Here is a 15,286-nt window from a genome sequence, read left to right on the forward strand (position 1 = left end):
AAACGGCCCTGTCTCCAGAGAATTCTTCCTGCTCCATTTCTCTGCACGCCGTCAAGTTCTGGGGAGATCATGAGGTCTTCGGGCGGAGGTGGGGGGGGGGCGATCGTGCTTCTCTACTTTGGTGTCCAGGAGGCCTGGGAGGAGGCATTGCTGGTCCAGCCAGATGGAGGCGGATCCAAGTCCTGCTTGCCTTTGCTGCGCCCAGAATCGTGGGGGAGGGGCGTGGAAGAGATCCTTGAGGCCACACCATATCCAGAAGTCATGCCACTGAAATGGCTGGGCGGCTGGCGGGGGGCTCCAAGGTAGGAAGGTGGCTTCCTAGTTCTCAAACAAATATTTCAAGCTCCTTCTGAGGCTCACTCTCCTCATTTGCCAAGTGGACGGAAAAATTCCTGCCTCATAAGGCGGCCAGGGGGATTAAATGAAATCTCAAACGTATAATGCTTTGGCACAAAGCCCAGTGCAGGGATGGCATCAAACAACTATTTTGGTCGTTCCTTTTTTGGCATGACATTCCAGAGTGCTGTATATTAGAACATGGCTCCTGGTGGCTCGGGGAGAGCCAGGGACCTTTTCTGGGGGGGAGGGGGCAGGTGGGTATTAAAGGTTTGGGAAAGGCTCCAAGAGCCTGAAGCACGCATAGGACTAATGAGAGGAGGGGACAGTAAGCCTGCTGAACCTGCTCCCAGGACGTGATCTACGGCAGAGAAGAAAGAGGGACAGGTTTTCCAGCACCAATAGGTGGGGAGAATTCAAGAGTACTTCTCTCGGTCACAGAACTCAGCCTTGCACTAGCCACACTCCACGTGAATAGTCTTGCGCTAGAGTTTACAGTAAATCCGTTCCTCGCTGGCCTTCTTTGTGGCTGGCTTCTCCACCATGGTGAGCACGGGCTGTGTGCAAAACAAAGGGCTCCTTGATTCCTGTCTGAGAGAGAGAGAGAGAGAAGAGTGAGTTCGCCGGTGAAAGGTTTGGAACAGTTTAAAGCAATTTTCACAGGAAAGAAAATGCTCCTACAAACTCCGACTTGGGTGGAAATCTTGGCCCAATCCTGCAATAGACTATTACACAGTCAGTAAAAAGGCTTTGCATTTGAAACGGTCTGTGAAAAGAGCAGAGTACACAGTTGCACATACTGTGTGAGCTAAGCTATGTTAAAATGCATTTTTAAATTTGGAAAATGAAAATACACCTTACCTTTAGGCAATGGCTGATGAAATCTTTTCTCGTCTTCTTCCTACTTTTCTGTGTTTTCTAATTTTTCAAACAGCATGTATCTTTATAATCATGATGACAACAAGGGGAAGTAGAAGGAGGAGGAGATACAGAACTTTTAAAGACCTCTCAAGCCTCCATGTATTGCGAGTTCCCATTTAAAATCGCACTTTCACTCCCCCGGGACACCAGGAAGTCACTGGGGAAAGGGGAGAGAGAAAACAGCACTGGGTGACAGGTGTATGAGCATCAGACATGAATCTACAACTGCAGGACCCGAGGCCCCTTCCCAGTCCTGCAGGGCGCCGACAATGTAGGTAATTACACATCCTCATGGTGACTGCCTTAGCACGTCAAGTGCCAGAAATAGAGAAGATCCATGAGGCCAGTGGCTTTCCAAAGGCAATGCCATACAGAAGTTAGTATGCAAAACAAGTTACAAAGGAGCCAGGCAACTTCTTGTGAGGGAGGGATGAGGTGGCTTCACCCATCCCCCTCCGTCCCCCACATCCCCACCCTCAGTCCTTGTTTCGATCTCTGTGCCTAGAAAAGAAACACAGCTAGAAAACCTCGTGTTCAACTGGCCTGTAATGTGGAGAACAGAGGAGATGATGGTGGGGGAAGTGGGGGTTCTATTTCTAAGCAATTAGTAAATACATTTTTTAAAAGATTTTTGCTCATTTGTTTGACAGACAGAGATCACAAGTAGGCAGAGGCAGAGAGGGCGGAGGAAGCAGGCGCCCCGCTGAGCAGAGAGCAGGACCCTGAGATCATGACCTGAGCCGAAGGCAGAGGCTTTAATCCACTGAGCCACCTGGCGCCCCAGTAAATACATTTTGCTGAAAATTCATATCCCTTTGAATAGCTTCATCCAGCTCTGTTTTAGAAACAAACAATAAGGCTGTTTTTACCAATATGTCCCCTGGGAAGGGTATAGAGTTCGATCTAGGAAAACATTGAAGTCTTTGACGTATCTAGTGGCTATGCAGACCCTACAGTTTACGAGACCAAATAGAAGCGTGATTACTAGCCGCTGACTTGGGCTTACAGTAAGTTGTAAGTTGTCTGCTCCTGGTGAGTGCCGTGCTTGGCTTCGGGGCCGGTACGCAGAAATACTCTGATTTGTTTCTGCTTCATTGTCTCCTTGAAGAACAGATTGCCACGAGTTGCAGTTGTTTTTTGACCCACGTGAGTCTGTGCGTTACGAGTACTTGTTTGCAAATATGACCTAAAATATTAAAGGTGTGGGTCTTTTCTGTGTTCTGATCATTTAACCTGACGTAGCACCTTGGTGACGTCTGGGTCCTGGTGAATGGGGAGCTCTCAGCAGCTTTCAAACCTATCTGCCTCTCAGTCTGTGTAGCCACCGGAGGCCCGAGTGGTCCCTTTCCTCTGTCTCCGAAGAGGGGAAGCCAGAAGCTGCAGGCAGCGTTTGTAAACCACGCTGGTGTGAGTGAGTGTGTATGTGGGCAGGTGCGCTCAAAGGGTCGCTGGGAGTGCATTTCCGGACAGCCGTGGGCTGAAGGGGGAGCTGAAGAAAGGGTCTGCAGAGGTGCCAAACTTTCCTGTTCCCCAAAGCACCTCCACTGGGACCGACAGCCCAGACCATAAGGACGGGCTCTGGAGGGAGACTGCCCCCCCCCCGCCCCCACCCAGCTACTTGCTGGGTGACCTCGGTCCAGACCTCCCGCCTTCTTGAGGCTGAGCACTCACCTGAAAAATGGCGATAATCACAGCAGCTTGTTAGGAAGACTTTTTACATAATCTCATTGGCTTTGTGATTATGTAAGAAAATGTTTTCAGAATTACTTACAAATCATGTAGAGATGAAATGACATGAGATCCGGGGTTTGCTTTAAAATAATTCAGCAAAAACAAAGTGGGAGGGTGAGTCCATGTGCATGGGTTTCAAGAACAGGCGAAACTCGTCTATGGTGATAAAAATAAGATTGAGAATTGAAATGAAAATGAAATGAATAGAAAGAAATGAAAAATGACAAGTGGAAAAGAGCACCAGAGAACTTTCTGGAGTACTGAAAATATGCTGTGACTTGATTTGAGTGATGATTACGTGGGCGTAATATTTGGCAAAACACAGCAACCAACAAATGGTTCGGAAAAATGTGTGTGTGTGTGTATGTGTGTGTCTGTGTGTGTGTGTGTTGTATAATAAAGCAAATGCGGTAATTTATTGCCATTTGGAGAATCTCTCTGAAGGGAATGTGGATATTCTTCGTATTTTTCTTTTGCAACTTTCTCTATGAAATTATTTTACAACACCTTTAGAAACTCATCAAACTTCACACTTAAGATCTATGCATTTACTGTATACACATTATACACCAAATAAGAGTTAAAAATCATATGTAAAAAAATCTTGATAAATGTCAAATCTGAGTGAGGTGTGTGGAGGTTTGTCATATTATTCTTTGTACTTTTTGTGTATATTTGGCTATTTTTATAAAGCAAAAAGAAAAAAATTAAACATTAAAAACAACCGAAACAGCCATCAAGTTCCTGGCCCTGAGCGCAGCACCGGTGGCGTCCCGCTCTGAGAATGGCCCATGAGAGCCACCCTGCACCCTCCCTCTTGGGTGATCTGGAAACATACGGACGTCATACGCTGACGCTGGCATTGTCTGTGACTGTCCTTGACAAGATACGCACCCCAAACTGGTTTTCTCCGTCCTTCAGCTAAATCAAGGTGAAGCACGTAGCCACACAGTACTGGAGATTCTTAATCTTTTCCAAGCTCCCGCTCACGGTGAACGCCTTTGCCTGGCTGTCTTCCTCCCGCAGAGGCATGTAAATACCTTGTTAGACAAGCAGGAACCACTCTGGTTCTCATTTCATTTTTGCAAGGTAAACACTTGCCGTGGCCAAGACAGAGGGAAAAAGTGAGGGCCGCTGACCTTTGTGAACCAGACGCATCTCTTAAGAAAGCCTCCGTTTTTATGAGGGTGGCAGCTGCCTGCTCCCAAGGGCTCCACGGGAGGACGGACCCAGGAGATGGGGGGTACCGTTCCCAGCGGTATCATTGGTGATCCGTGTGACCTTAGGTAAGTCACCTCCTCCTTCACTGGCTTCTTTCCTCCCTCTGCAAATGAGGGTTTGAAGCTGAGGAGCTCCTGGATATGTTCCAGCTTTGCAATTCTTTAAAACAAACATTGAGCCTCTGGGTCAGGGAACAAGCCTTACGTGCTTCCAGGGCCCGGGTAGGAGACAAGTAAGGACACAGTCAGGACAGAGACTACAGGAAAGATACTGGATGTGGCCAAATCTCCCCAAGTTTTCAGAGACACTGAAAATCTAGATTTTTCTGTCCTGTCTCCTGATTTTTAAATGATAGTAACAAATTCAATTTTTTTTAAAATAAATTCCATGTGAGCCTAATAAAAATATTTGAAGTTTTTTGGTTTTTTTAAAAGATTTTATTTATTTATTTGACAGAGATACAGCAAGAGAGAGAACACAACCAGGGGGAGTGGGAGAGGGAGAAGCAGGCTTCCGACAAAGCAGAAAGCCCAATGAGGGGCTCGATCCCAGGACCCTGGGATCATGACCTGAGCCGAAGGCAGACACCCAATGACTGAGCCACCCAGGTGTCCCTAACAAAAATATTTGTGAACAGAATTAAGTCCCTGGGCTGGCAGAATGGGCCTTTGGTGTGGCTTCATAGCCTCCTGGTGGGGGCAGGGAAATGGGGCTGGATCTCTGTCTCCAATCTTTTCAACATTAGGGTTTCGTGGCTGCCTAAGTCTCAGAGCTCATCTCCTCAAGACTGAAGGTAAGTGTTAATGACACAAATTTTCCTGCACTTTTTACCAGTACTTTTTTATGGTAAAATATTCATTTTACATCTACCAGTGGTCATACACATGCACCTCCATACACAGAACTGAAAGAAAACATTCACAAAATAAAACTTGCCCCTCCTACAAGCAATGCCCTCGGATATTTTCTACTCCATTTTTGAAAATTTTGATGACAACCCATTAAACTGACTTCATGGGTCTTGTTGGGAAAACATTAAGGTCCACGTTTACTAAATCTCATTTAATTCTCCTCCTTACCTTATGAGATAGGAATTATTATTATGCCCATTTTACAGAACAGAAAAATGAATCTTGAATTTCACATACCAGATCTGATCTTCTTTCTTCCATTCTTTCAATCCAGAAAGGCAAGAATGAGATGAGTTAGAGGACTCCAAAGGGCAAGGTCAGAAAGGAGAAGTTCAGAGGCAAAGCAATCCAGGAGGACCTTGGGGAGATACAAAAGTAAAGCAGGAGTAAGGCTGTACGTGGTGGGGCATGCAGTTTAAAGGCTCTTTTCTGTCTGCCTTATGGAATCCACAGGAAACTCTGTGTGGCTCCTTGCACCACGGGTAAGTGGTTTCTTCAAGGAAGGGCCAAGATCGTCACCTGGTGGCTCCTGCAGACTCAAAGGGGATGACAAGGTCACTAATGCCTAGGTCACTTTTATGAACTTGAACTTCTAGCTCCAGACTTGTTGGGGTGGGTGATTGGTGGTTGCAGTGGGAGAGAGAATGGGTAGCATTCAAATCCGGATCCACGTGACCATCAGGCTGGTCTGGGAAACCTCACCACTCAACTCTACTACCTCCCAGTTCATTACGAATAAACTGACCGAAGTTCCATGTTTTCTCGGGAGGTATGGTCAGAGAGGACAAGAGACACATGGGATGTCAATGGGGAAGATTTGGGGTTTTTTCTTAATTTATTTACTAGAGATAGAGAGAGCATGCATGTGAGTGAGGGGGAGCAGCAGAGAGAGAGGGAGAAGCAGACTCCCCACTGAGCATGGAGCCCAACGCAGGCCTCCCTCCCAGGACCCCGAGATCGTGACCTGAACTGCACTCAGACAGTGAACTAACTCAGTCAACCAGGCGCCCCAGAGATGCGGTTTCTTAAGACTGATGACCTTGGCTCCCTGCTGGACCAGTCAGCTGAGCCTAATGCTACTTTCTCTGTTCAACACAGCAACCTGGGCAGGAGCAGGCGACCCAGCAACACCCTGGCTGACCTGGCCCAGCCCAGCACGCTCTGCACGGCCTGGCTGGCCTTCACTGGCAGCACATCTGGGCTACTGGGTCTCGGACGACTGAGTCTATCCCCAGCAGCTGTTTGTCTATTTCCTTCATGTCTGGTACCTCCAGATGCCTCGAGAGAACCCCCGGAGGTGAGTGTCTTGTAGATAAAGTCGAGACGCAATGATTCCTGACATGGTGTTGGGTGGCTTTCTGCCTTCTCCAAGGTGTATGGTACAAGCACCATGGTAGGTCGTATTTAAAGCCGGAGAGTCTTAGATTAGCATCTCCAAAGTCAATTAGGAAGGCAATTTCTTCCCTTGGTTTGTATTTGTATATTATTAATGAACTACAAGGCCTCCTCGTGCAGTAAATTAGCCTACGTAACTGGGGAGCAGAGTACAAATATTTTTCCCCCTTAATGGCCCCGAACATTTATCTCACAAGGAGAAAACTATATACAAGCACGGGGAGGGCTCCCCGTCCCGGCGGCTGAGGAAGCACACAGAAGCAGCTCTGATAAATATTGATGTTTGTTTATCCAAATGTCACAGACCATCCTGGCAAGCTGCCACCCTCTGCCACCCTTGTCTGCCATAACTGACAGCACTTATTATGCAAGGAGGAGATACAGGAACCCAACTGCCTTTGCCAAACAACGTACAACCTTTGTTTCCGAACACGCGCGCGCACACACACACACACACACACACATACACGCAGGCACACACACACACATGTAGAGAAACCAGCTGTCCTGACCTACAGGTGTTAGGAATGGGACCCGAAAACCTATGTCCTATCTTTCATCGAAGGGCAGACGTGTACACTCCTGTGTACAGAGAGAATGGCCACAGGAGATCTGGGCCTCCCTGCAGTAAATCTTTAGTTCAAGGGTGTGTGAATGCTTCCCCCAAGGGCTGCTTTGTCACAAAAATCAGTGCCACTAAGAAAGGAGCTGTGCTACCTGTGAGTCCCAGAGCATTAGCACGGAGATGTTTATAATCACCGAGCTGCTAAGTCACCATTGAGTTCCTGAGCACCTACCAAGTCCAAGGCAGTGCGAACAATACCCCTCATTGAGCCCCACTCATCTATTTCATTTTTCTAAGGTATTTATTTATTTATTTATTTATTTATTTCCTTCCTGTGCACGAATGGTGGGGCATGGGAGGGGGAGAGCAGAGGGAGAGGAGCAGAGGTAGAGGGAGAGAAAGGGAGAGAATCTGGGGTGCCTGGGTGGCTCAGTTGTTCAAGCGTCTGCCTTAGGCTCAGGTCATGATCCCAGGGTCCTGTGATCGAGTCCCACATCGGGTTCCTTCCTGGGCGAGAAGCCTGCTTCTCCCTCTGCCTGCCGCTCCCTCTGCTTGTGCTCTCTCTCTTTCTCTCTCTCTGTCTGTCTCAGATAAAAAATAAAATCTTTAAAAAAAAAAAGAAAGAAAGAGAGAATCCCAAGCAGACTCTGCTGAACAGGATCCCACGACACTGAGATCACGACCTGAGCCAAAACCAAGAGCTGGATCCTTAACCAACTGAGCCAACCGGGCGCCCCCCTCCCCCAATCTATTTCTAAGCAATATGGTTCAGCTTCAAAATGTTTGAGGACTAAAGTGTAGTCGAAAATTAATAAGGGCCATGTATTCATTCCTTTAATAAATATTGACTGATTGCTTAGCATGCGAATGCCGGGTGCTGGGCACACAGCAAGCACTGGGAGAGACCCTGTCCCTCGAGAAGCACAGCATCCAGGGGGCGGACAGACAGGGAGCGAGGGGGAGCGAGGCACTCCAAAGCCGGCCGTGAGAGACAGAAGCACCCAGGCTCCCGGGACTCGCAGGAAGGAGTGGCCCATGGCGAGTGGTCAAGAGAGTATCCTGGGGAGAAGCCACGGGCTCCCTACTCACGTCCTCTGCTTTTCCCAACATGATTCCTGCTCCGGGAGTGAGAAACTCACTCCTCCAGGAGGCCTGTTACTGGAGGACTGGCGGGTGCCCAATGGGAGAATCCCAGGTAGGCGTCTCCCCACGCCCCCGATTCCCTCTTCCCTCTAGAGACGAGATGAAAGAAAACGAAATGGTTCCTGCTTTCAGCATTGTCTTTCTTACAGAATCTCCTGTCTCCTGTCTGTCTGGGCTCCTTTACCCTGCGAGCTCCTTGATACACTCTAGATGATGCGGACACCGAGACCCCCGGGGGCCCTCAAGGGGGCCAGGGAGGCGGGAGTCTCTGACCACACTCTGGGGAGACCTGCACGGGGTCGGAGACGTGGTGGGAAACCTCGTGCAGCCTCTGGCCCCCGCAAACGGCAAAGAACTAGAGCATCACTGCCTGATGTCACCATCCACACGAGTCCGTGGGTCCGCGAGTGTACGCAGATCTCTCATTTACATTTCACGGGTTTCCAGCCGGATGGCGTAATGAATATCTGCACGCAGGGTTCTCTTCGCCTGGAGGATCACCCACCTCCCCACCCTCCATCAGCTTCTGCTGGTTAACCACCCACTCACCCTTCAGATCTCTGGGAATGTGCCTCCCCTGGAGAAGCCTTCCCTGACCCCTCGGGCTAACTGCCTGAGTGACTCACTGTCACGTGCCAGGTCCTTCTCCTCCATGACCTTGGGATAGTCTGCAATGGTGCCTCACCTGCATCATTTCCTTTGATCCCTGTCTGTCTCTCCCATGGCCATAGGCTCCATATGAAAAGCATGTCCAGGTCATTGCTCTCTGACATCCTAGCTCTGGCTCGATGTCCAGCCCCTAGGATGCACCCTCAACTAATTCCCTCTGGGTCATGAATGAAGTTCAAGGAATGGAAGTCTCCTCAGACCCCATTTCTCCAGACTCCACACTCCTGCCTGGCTTGGACTTCTGTTTGGTCTGAAGCTTTGCTGTGGGGATCAAAAGTGAGAAAAGTCCTTCAACCTCCAAACCTCTCCTGTGCCATTTGGCCCGAAGCAGACCTTCCAAGGCAACATGAGAAAAATAATAAATGGGAACTTTTAAAAATTGAGATTTGAGTCCAAAACAAGCCAAATATTTTACTAATAGTAGTACACATTTGTTGTTTCAGGAGAAGACTACAATAGATAAAAATCAATAATGCTTTTGTTCCAGAAGATTAACCTCATGTTTCGAGCAGGAAGAGAATCTAATGGACAGCTTTTCTCCCACTCCGCCCCCCCGCCAATAATATGATGTGATTATGCCAGAGAGAGGGTTTTGAGGAAACAGAAGGTTAGAAGGCTCAGAACATTGTCTAAACGCAGAAAGGAAGATCTAGAAAGAAGTTCAGAATCTCTCTGACCTATCTAGTTGGTGGATAGATGGAGGTTGTCTGCCCTTCACACTGTCTTTGGCATTCAAATAAAAACCTCCCAGGGTGTCGGCCACCAGCCCCCTTAACCCTCAAATGAGGGCCCCTGAAACACAGGATCTCACCTCCGGGGAAAGTGTTGATTTGGACCCGGGCTGACAGATTCTGTCCCCCGGAATTTAGAATCAAGCCATGGAGACACCTGTTGGTCCATTAGGTGCTTCAAATGTGCTCTGAGGACAGGTCAGGTTGATGGGGCCTGTTTGGCCACGTGCCCAGAGAACCAGAGAGAGCCAGCCTGCAGGCGGAGAGAGAAGATGACAGGAGCGGAGAGGCCAAGGACCACAAACGCGAGAGTCACTCTACTCCCACCTTTCTGCATCCTGGTCCTCGACCCTCATGAGGCCAGCCTGAACTTCCTGTCCTCGCCACCCACGGTAGCCCCCGGGTCCTCCTGACAAGTGCCCTCTCTCTACCTTTCCTGTTGCCAAAGTTCGTCCGAGTGTATTTCTGTCCTCCATGTGTCCGTTTCCTGTGGCTGCTGTCACACATCACCACAAACTAGGTGGCTTCAAACAACAGAAATTGATTCTCTCACAAGCCTGGGAGCCAGAAGTCTGGAAAGGTGTCTGCAGAGCCACACTCCCTCCAAGCCTCTAAGGGAGAATCTTTGCTTCCTTCAGCTTCTGGCGGCTCCTGACCTTCTGCGCCTTGTGGCTGCGTCCCTTCAACCTCTGCTTCCGCCTTCCCGTGGCCATCTTCCCTTCTCCCTGCATCTTGTCCCCTAGGGACAATTGTCATTGGATTTGGGGCACACTTGTTTAATCCAGGATGACCTCGTCCCAAGATCCTTAACTTAATTGCACCTGCAAAGACCCTTTTTCTAAATGTGGTCATGTTTTTGGCACTGGGGGTTACTACTCCAACATTTCTTTGGGGGGGTCACCATTCACCTCACTCTACCTTGTAGCATGCTGAACTCTAGGCCACATTTACTAGATATTCCTGATGAGCTGTGCAAAGTGTGGGTGACCAGCGGATGCAGAGCCCACAACACAGACTCTTCATAGAGCCTCAAGGATACATACGCGAATGAAAAGCAAGTTCCCTTTTTGTGTGTGAAAAGTGTTTCATGGCATTTCGGTTTTGAATATCTGGGGATGGAGTTAAGCCTTAGTCCATCACGTCTGAAATGACTGTCTTCTTTAGCCTCTTTTTGGACCTTTTTTTAATGATAATATAATTATACGGTTACTGTCGTGAATCGAGCACATGTTACTTACCAGGCTCTGTACTTGGCTCTTTGTGGGGAATCACACTGAATCCTCACCGCAGTGTCCTGAGGGCAGAATTGTTATCCCCAGAACTCATACCCAAGTTGGTCTGGGACCAGGTCGGTGTTTTTCCCTATTAAGGTGACACTTTGGGCAGTCCGGCACATTTGAGGGCTGTGGAGATCAGAAGGATGAGGACAGACCTAGACTGTGCCAAACAGTGTGTTTGCTGCTTCCCATTTGTTGTCTCATTTGATCTTTGTAGCTCCTAGTGAGAGAGAGGGTGCAGAAATGAGATGAAGGCTGCTCGCGCTCAGCCGGGGTTTCCGGCGGACATAACCTGCTGAGTCAGTGGGACAACATATTCCCAGATGTTCCTGCAGCTTAGGGCCAAGTGGCATGAGCCTCTACAGATCTGCTCAGAATAACTTCCAGAAATAAGACACGGGTAGACACCAGAGGGGCAGGTGTAAACATAAGGTCAGAAAGTACCTCCTGAATTAGAATCTCCTTTTTTATCCCTCAAAGATTTTATTCATCCATTTGAGAGAGAGTGGGAGAGAGAGAGACTGAGCATGAGCAGGGAGAGGGGAGGAGGGATAGGGAGAAACAGACTCCCCACTGAGTAGGGAGCCTGACTCTGGGCTCAATCCCAGGACCCCGGGATCATGACCTGAGCTGAAGGCAGACACTTAACCAGCTGAGGCACCCAGGCACCCCTAGAATCCCTTCTTGCTTGCAAAATTCCTAATATCACTTCCTCAGCTATTGGTCTGGCTGGGAACTTTTCTGCAAAGAGGAGGCTTCTCTTGGCACATGTTTTGTCTTCCCAATTTTCCGCCCCAATCCCAGGAAAGGATTTCCTTTCCAAACCCTCACCCTAGACTCAGAATTACTGTCCTCCTTATTCTTCCTCTTCCCTTCCAAGTCGAGGACACGCAGCTCAGCTGAAAATCACAACCAACCTTCCCCCCATTATTCCTCTTCATTCAGCTCCATCCCCGCGGTAACTCAAGGTGGCCGTCTGGATGTCATCCTCATCTCCCCTCTGCCCAGGGCCATGAGCCGTCAAGTCCCGCCTCCTTTCTACACCCTCCGTGGTTTTCTCTCTCCTCTAATCATCACTGCCCTGGATCAGGTCCCCAGCATGTCTTTCCTGAGCTCAGTCAGGTCTCCCTCACCTCGATCAGCTCCTGATTTGGTCTTGCTTCTCTTTTGCTTTCTGCTCTGTGGCGGTCCCGCCATTAACCTACAGCAGTGGTTTTCAAAATGTGTCTGGAGGGACGCCAGTTTAATGAGTCTTGATGAGGTTTTAATGAACCCAATAAATGAAATTCTGCCTGAGTTTGGAACACATTGAAAGATACAGGGCTTCAACAGATGGAAATGAAAAATATCACTTCTGGGGCGCCCTTGTGGCTCAGTCATTAAGCATCTGCCTTCAGATCATGACCTGATCCCAGGGTCCTGGGATCAAGCCCCACATCAGGCTCTCTGCTCAGCGAGAGGCCTACTTCTGCCTCTCCCACTCCCCCTGCTTGTGTTCCCTCTCTCACTGTGTCTCTCTCTGTTGAATAAATAATTAAAACCTTTTAAAAAAGAGAGAGAAAATATCACCTTTATTACTGTAAAGCTACATTGAAGGATATGGCTTAGCTTCGGCCAAACAGCATGAATTGAACCACAGATGCTCTGAGCAGCACAAACATCCCTCCCTCTTGAAAAGTGATTGTTCTTTGAGAAGAAGGTTCCCGTGTAGGGATAAAGGAGCATGAATTCTTGTGCAAACCCAGAACCAGGCTTTCGTAAAAGTGGTTAGGCAGTGTTTCCCAAAGTGTGTTCCACAGAATACTAACCCAGAAAAGAGAGAGTCTGGAAAGAAAGCGTTCCATGATCCAATGGCACTAGGGAAGTCCGCACCCCACGTTCTCCACTGAGAATCATAGCACACATGAGCATATTAGAGGTTTCCAGATCTGCAGGAGGGAAATCAGACTGACTTCCTGAAATTATTTGATGAAAAAACCCTTTGGAAGTGGTCGCTCTCTTTAAATTTCCAGGTGAAGGAAACTCCATCAGAGCAAGGCTGCTGGCCTATCTCTGCCCCCTTGGGAGGAGGAGGAGGAGGACTGGTGGGCTGCAGAGGGGAGTAGGAGGGAGTGCAACTTGGGCCCTTCCCGCCCTCTCTTCAAGTAGCCTTCTCCTAAGTGAAACTTTTTGTTCATTTTTGTTGCTTCTACCAGATTGTGGCTCTAAAGTCGCTTCCGAAACTTAGTGGTTTTGACAGGAGAATGAGCAGTTAGGAAAGCTTTCATTAAAAAGTTTATGACTGAAGTGGAGGGCATGAGAATTCTCGATTTCACAACCAGAGTGCAGTTCGTTCAAGCTTTTACTATGACCGCTGAGCTCTGAAATAAAGGGGGGCTATGCGCGGCCTTTGGGAGTGGCCTTGTGGTTAAAAGAAACAGGAAATCCATTGAAGGGTCCTTTGCGAAGTAGAGACCTGTGGAACAGTTTCAGAGTAGAAGATCCCTAACCTTCACATTACTTTGGAAATATGTGTTGGTTTTGTTCATTAGGATACATGAACAGAGAGTGAAGTGTGGTGGTGGGAAACTGTTCTTGATCACACTCAATTTGGCTTCTCTTCTTTAAGAAAGGTCTCCACCCCCGATCTCCATCCCCATAAACATTTGAGGTCACTGAGGAACCTGGAAGAAGAAAGGGTTGCCTAGCTAAGCAATTCTGTGGGAAGAACCATATACTCATCTGTCTAGAGTCTTAATTATTCTCACTCTGATGGGAACTATAGACTATAAAAATGCACGTGGTCTAAACTGGCCAGGATTGATGTTCTCAGCCAGCTCATGAATTGTCTCCAGGCCAGAGATATTTTGGTCTGAGACGGGAAGTGAGACAATGAGGGTAAAAACATCTGAAAGACATGAGCGTCTTCCACTAATTGATCCAAAGGTATTAGAGGGTGTAATGAGCCCAAGTGTGGTTTGAGGAAAGTTGCTTCAGTACAAATGAGAACAGAATTTCCTTGGGGGTTGAATGGGTGTCTAGGTCAATTCCTACAGAGTTCCAGGAAAAGAGGAGTTTTGACCACCATTGGTTTATTTGATCAATGCGTTCAGGTCCTCAAATGGACTTCTTTTAAATACGTATGTATAATCCTGACAAGGCTCTTAATAAACCATTACTTGTCAATGAATCCAATAATGGTCAAAGCTCCTGTTTAGTTTGTATGAGAAAAGCATGCACACAGGTCTGCCTTTCGGGTCCAATGGTTGTAAGCTGGAGTGTGCCCTTCTACCCACAGGATATCACATATACGAGATGTATGTAAACCTTTCATTCAACACACTTTGAATTCCTGTGTTTGGAATAATAAAAACAGCTAAGATAGAGTCCCTGCCTTCTAGAAGCACAGTCTAGTTGGAGTGACAGGTGTGCCAGCTAATTAAAGGACCCTGTAGAATGACAGTCAAGGACAGAAGTATGTACTGAATGCCTGGGGGAGGGGATAGAGCCTCTTCAAGAATAAAGGGCGAGTCTTGCAGGAAGGCAAGTGCACTCCATTATGACAGAACTGCTTATGCAAAGGCCCTGAGGTATAAAGCCTTAGCATTCAGTGTACTGCTCATGGTTAGACATGAGAAGTATAGGAACAGAGAGGGAAGACATGTAAGACGAAGGTGAAGAAATGTAGGGAGAGCCCAGATCTTTCACTTAGTGATTCAGATAATATTACTGAGAACCTATTATGTATCTGGTAGATACTGTTTGTTGCAGCAGTGAACAAGACAGAAGCAATTCCTGCCCTCACAGATGAAGTCTGCATTCTGCTGAAAGAGAGAGAATAAATAAGTTGATAAACCATTTCAGAAAGTGATGAGGGCTATGGAGGAGACAATCAGGGAAATGAGACACAGTGATGGGGTCAAGGAGCAGCTTGGAAAGCAGGGTCTTGCAAGACCATATAGAGATGAGGGCTTTGGAGGACCTGAAGGATGAAAGGCCAGAGATGAGTACCGAGGCCCCAAATCTGGAGGTCCCTGTCATGGAGAGGACACAGAGAGAGGAAGAGGAGGCAGCAAAGAAAACCAAGAATAAAGATTTAAGACATAAGTTGGGAGGCCAGAGTAACGAAATCCAAGGAGAAAAAGGAGTATGAAGAGAAGACAAGCCTCTACTACCCTTATCCACTTTTCATTTGGTATTTGGAAAAATAAATGGTTATCAGATTCCCAGGTTAAGATAATGGATTGACCCCAGGCATCTAATTTGCTTCCTCTTCAAACCTCATTGAAAACTGCTTTAAGGGATTTATTTTGTATTTTATATTTTTTTGTTTAGACCTAAACCCACAAGGACAGGTAGAGTAGGCTAGAAGACAACATAAAAATTCTGGAAAGCAGACAGATAACT

Source organism: Martes martes (genome assembly GCF_963455335.1).
Source record: "Martes martes genome assembly, chromosome: 14".
In the NCBI taxonomy this organism is placed as follows: domain Eukaryota; kingdom Metazoa; phylum Chordata; class Mammalia; order Carnivora; family Mustelidae; genus Martes; species Martes martes.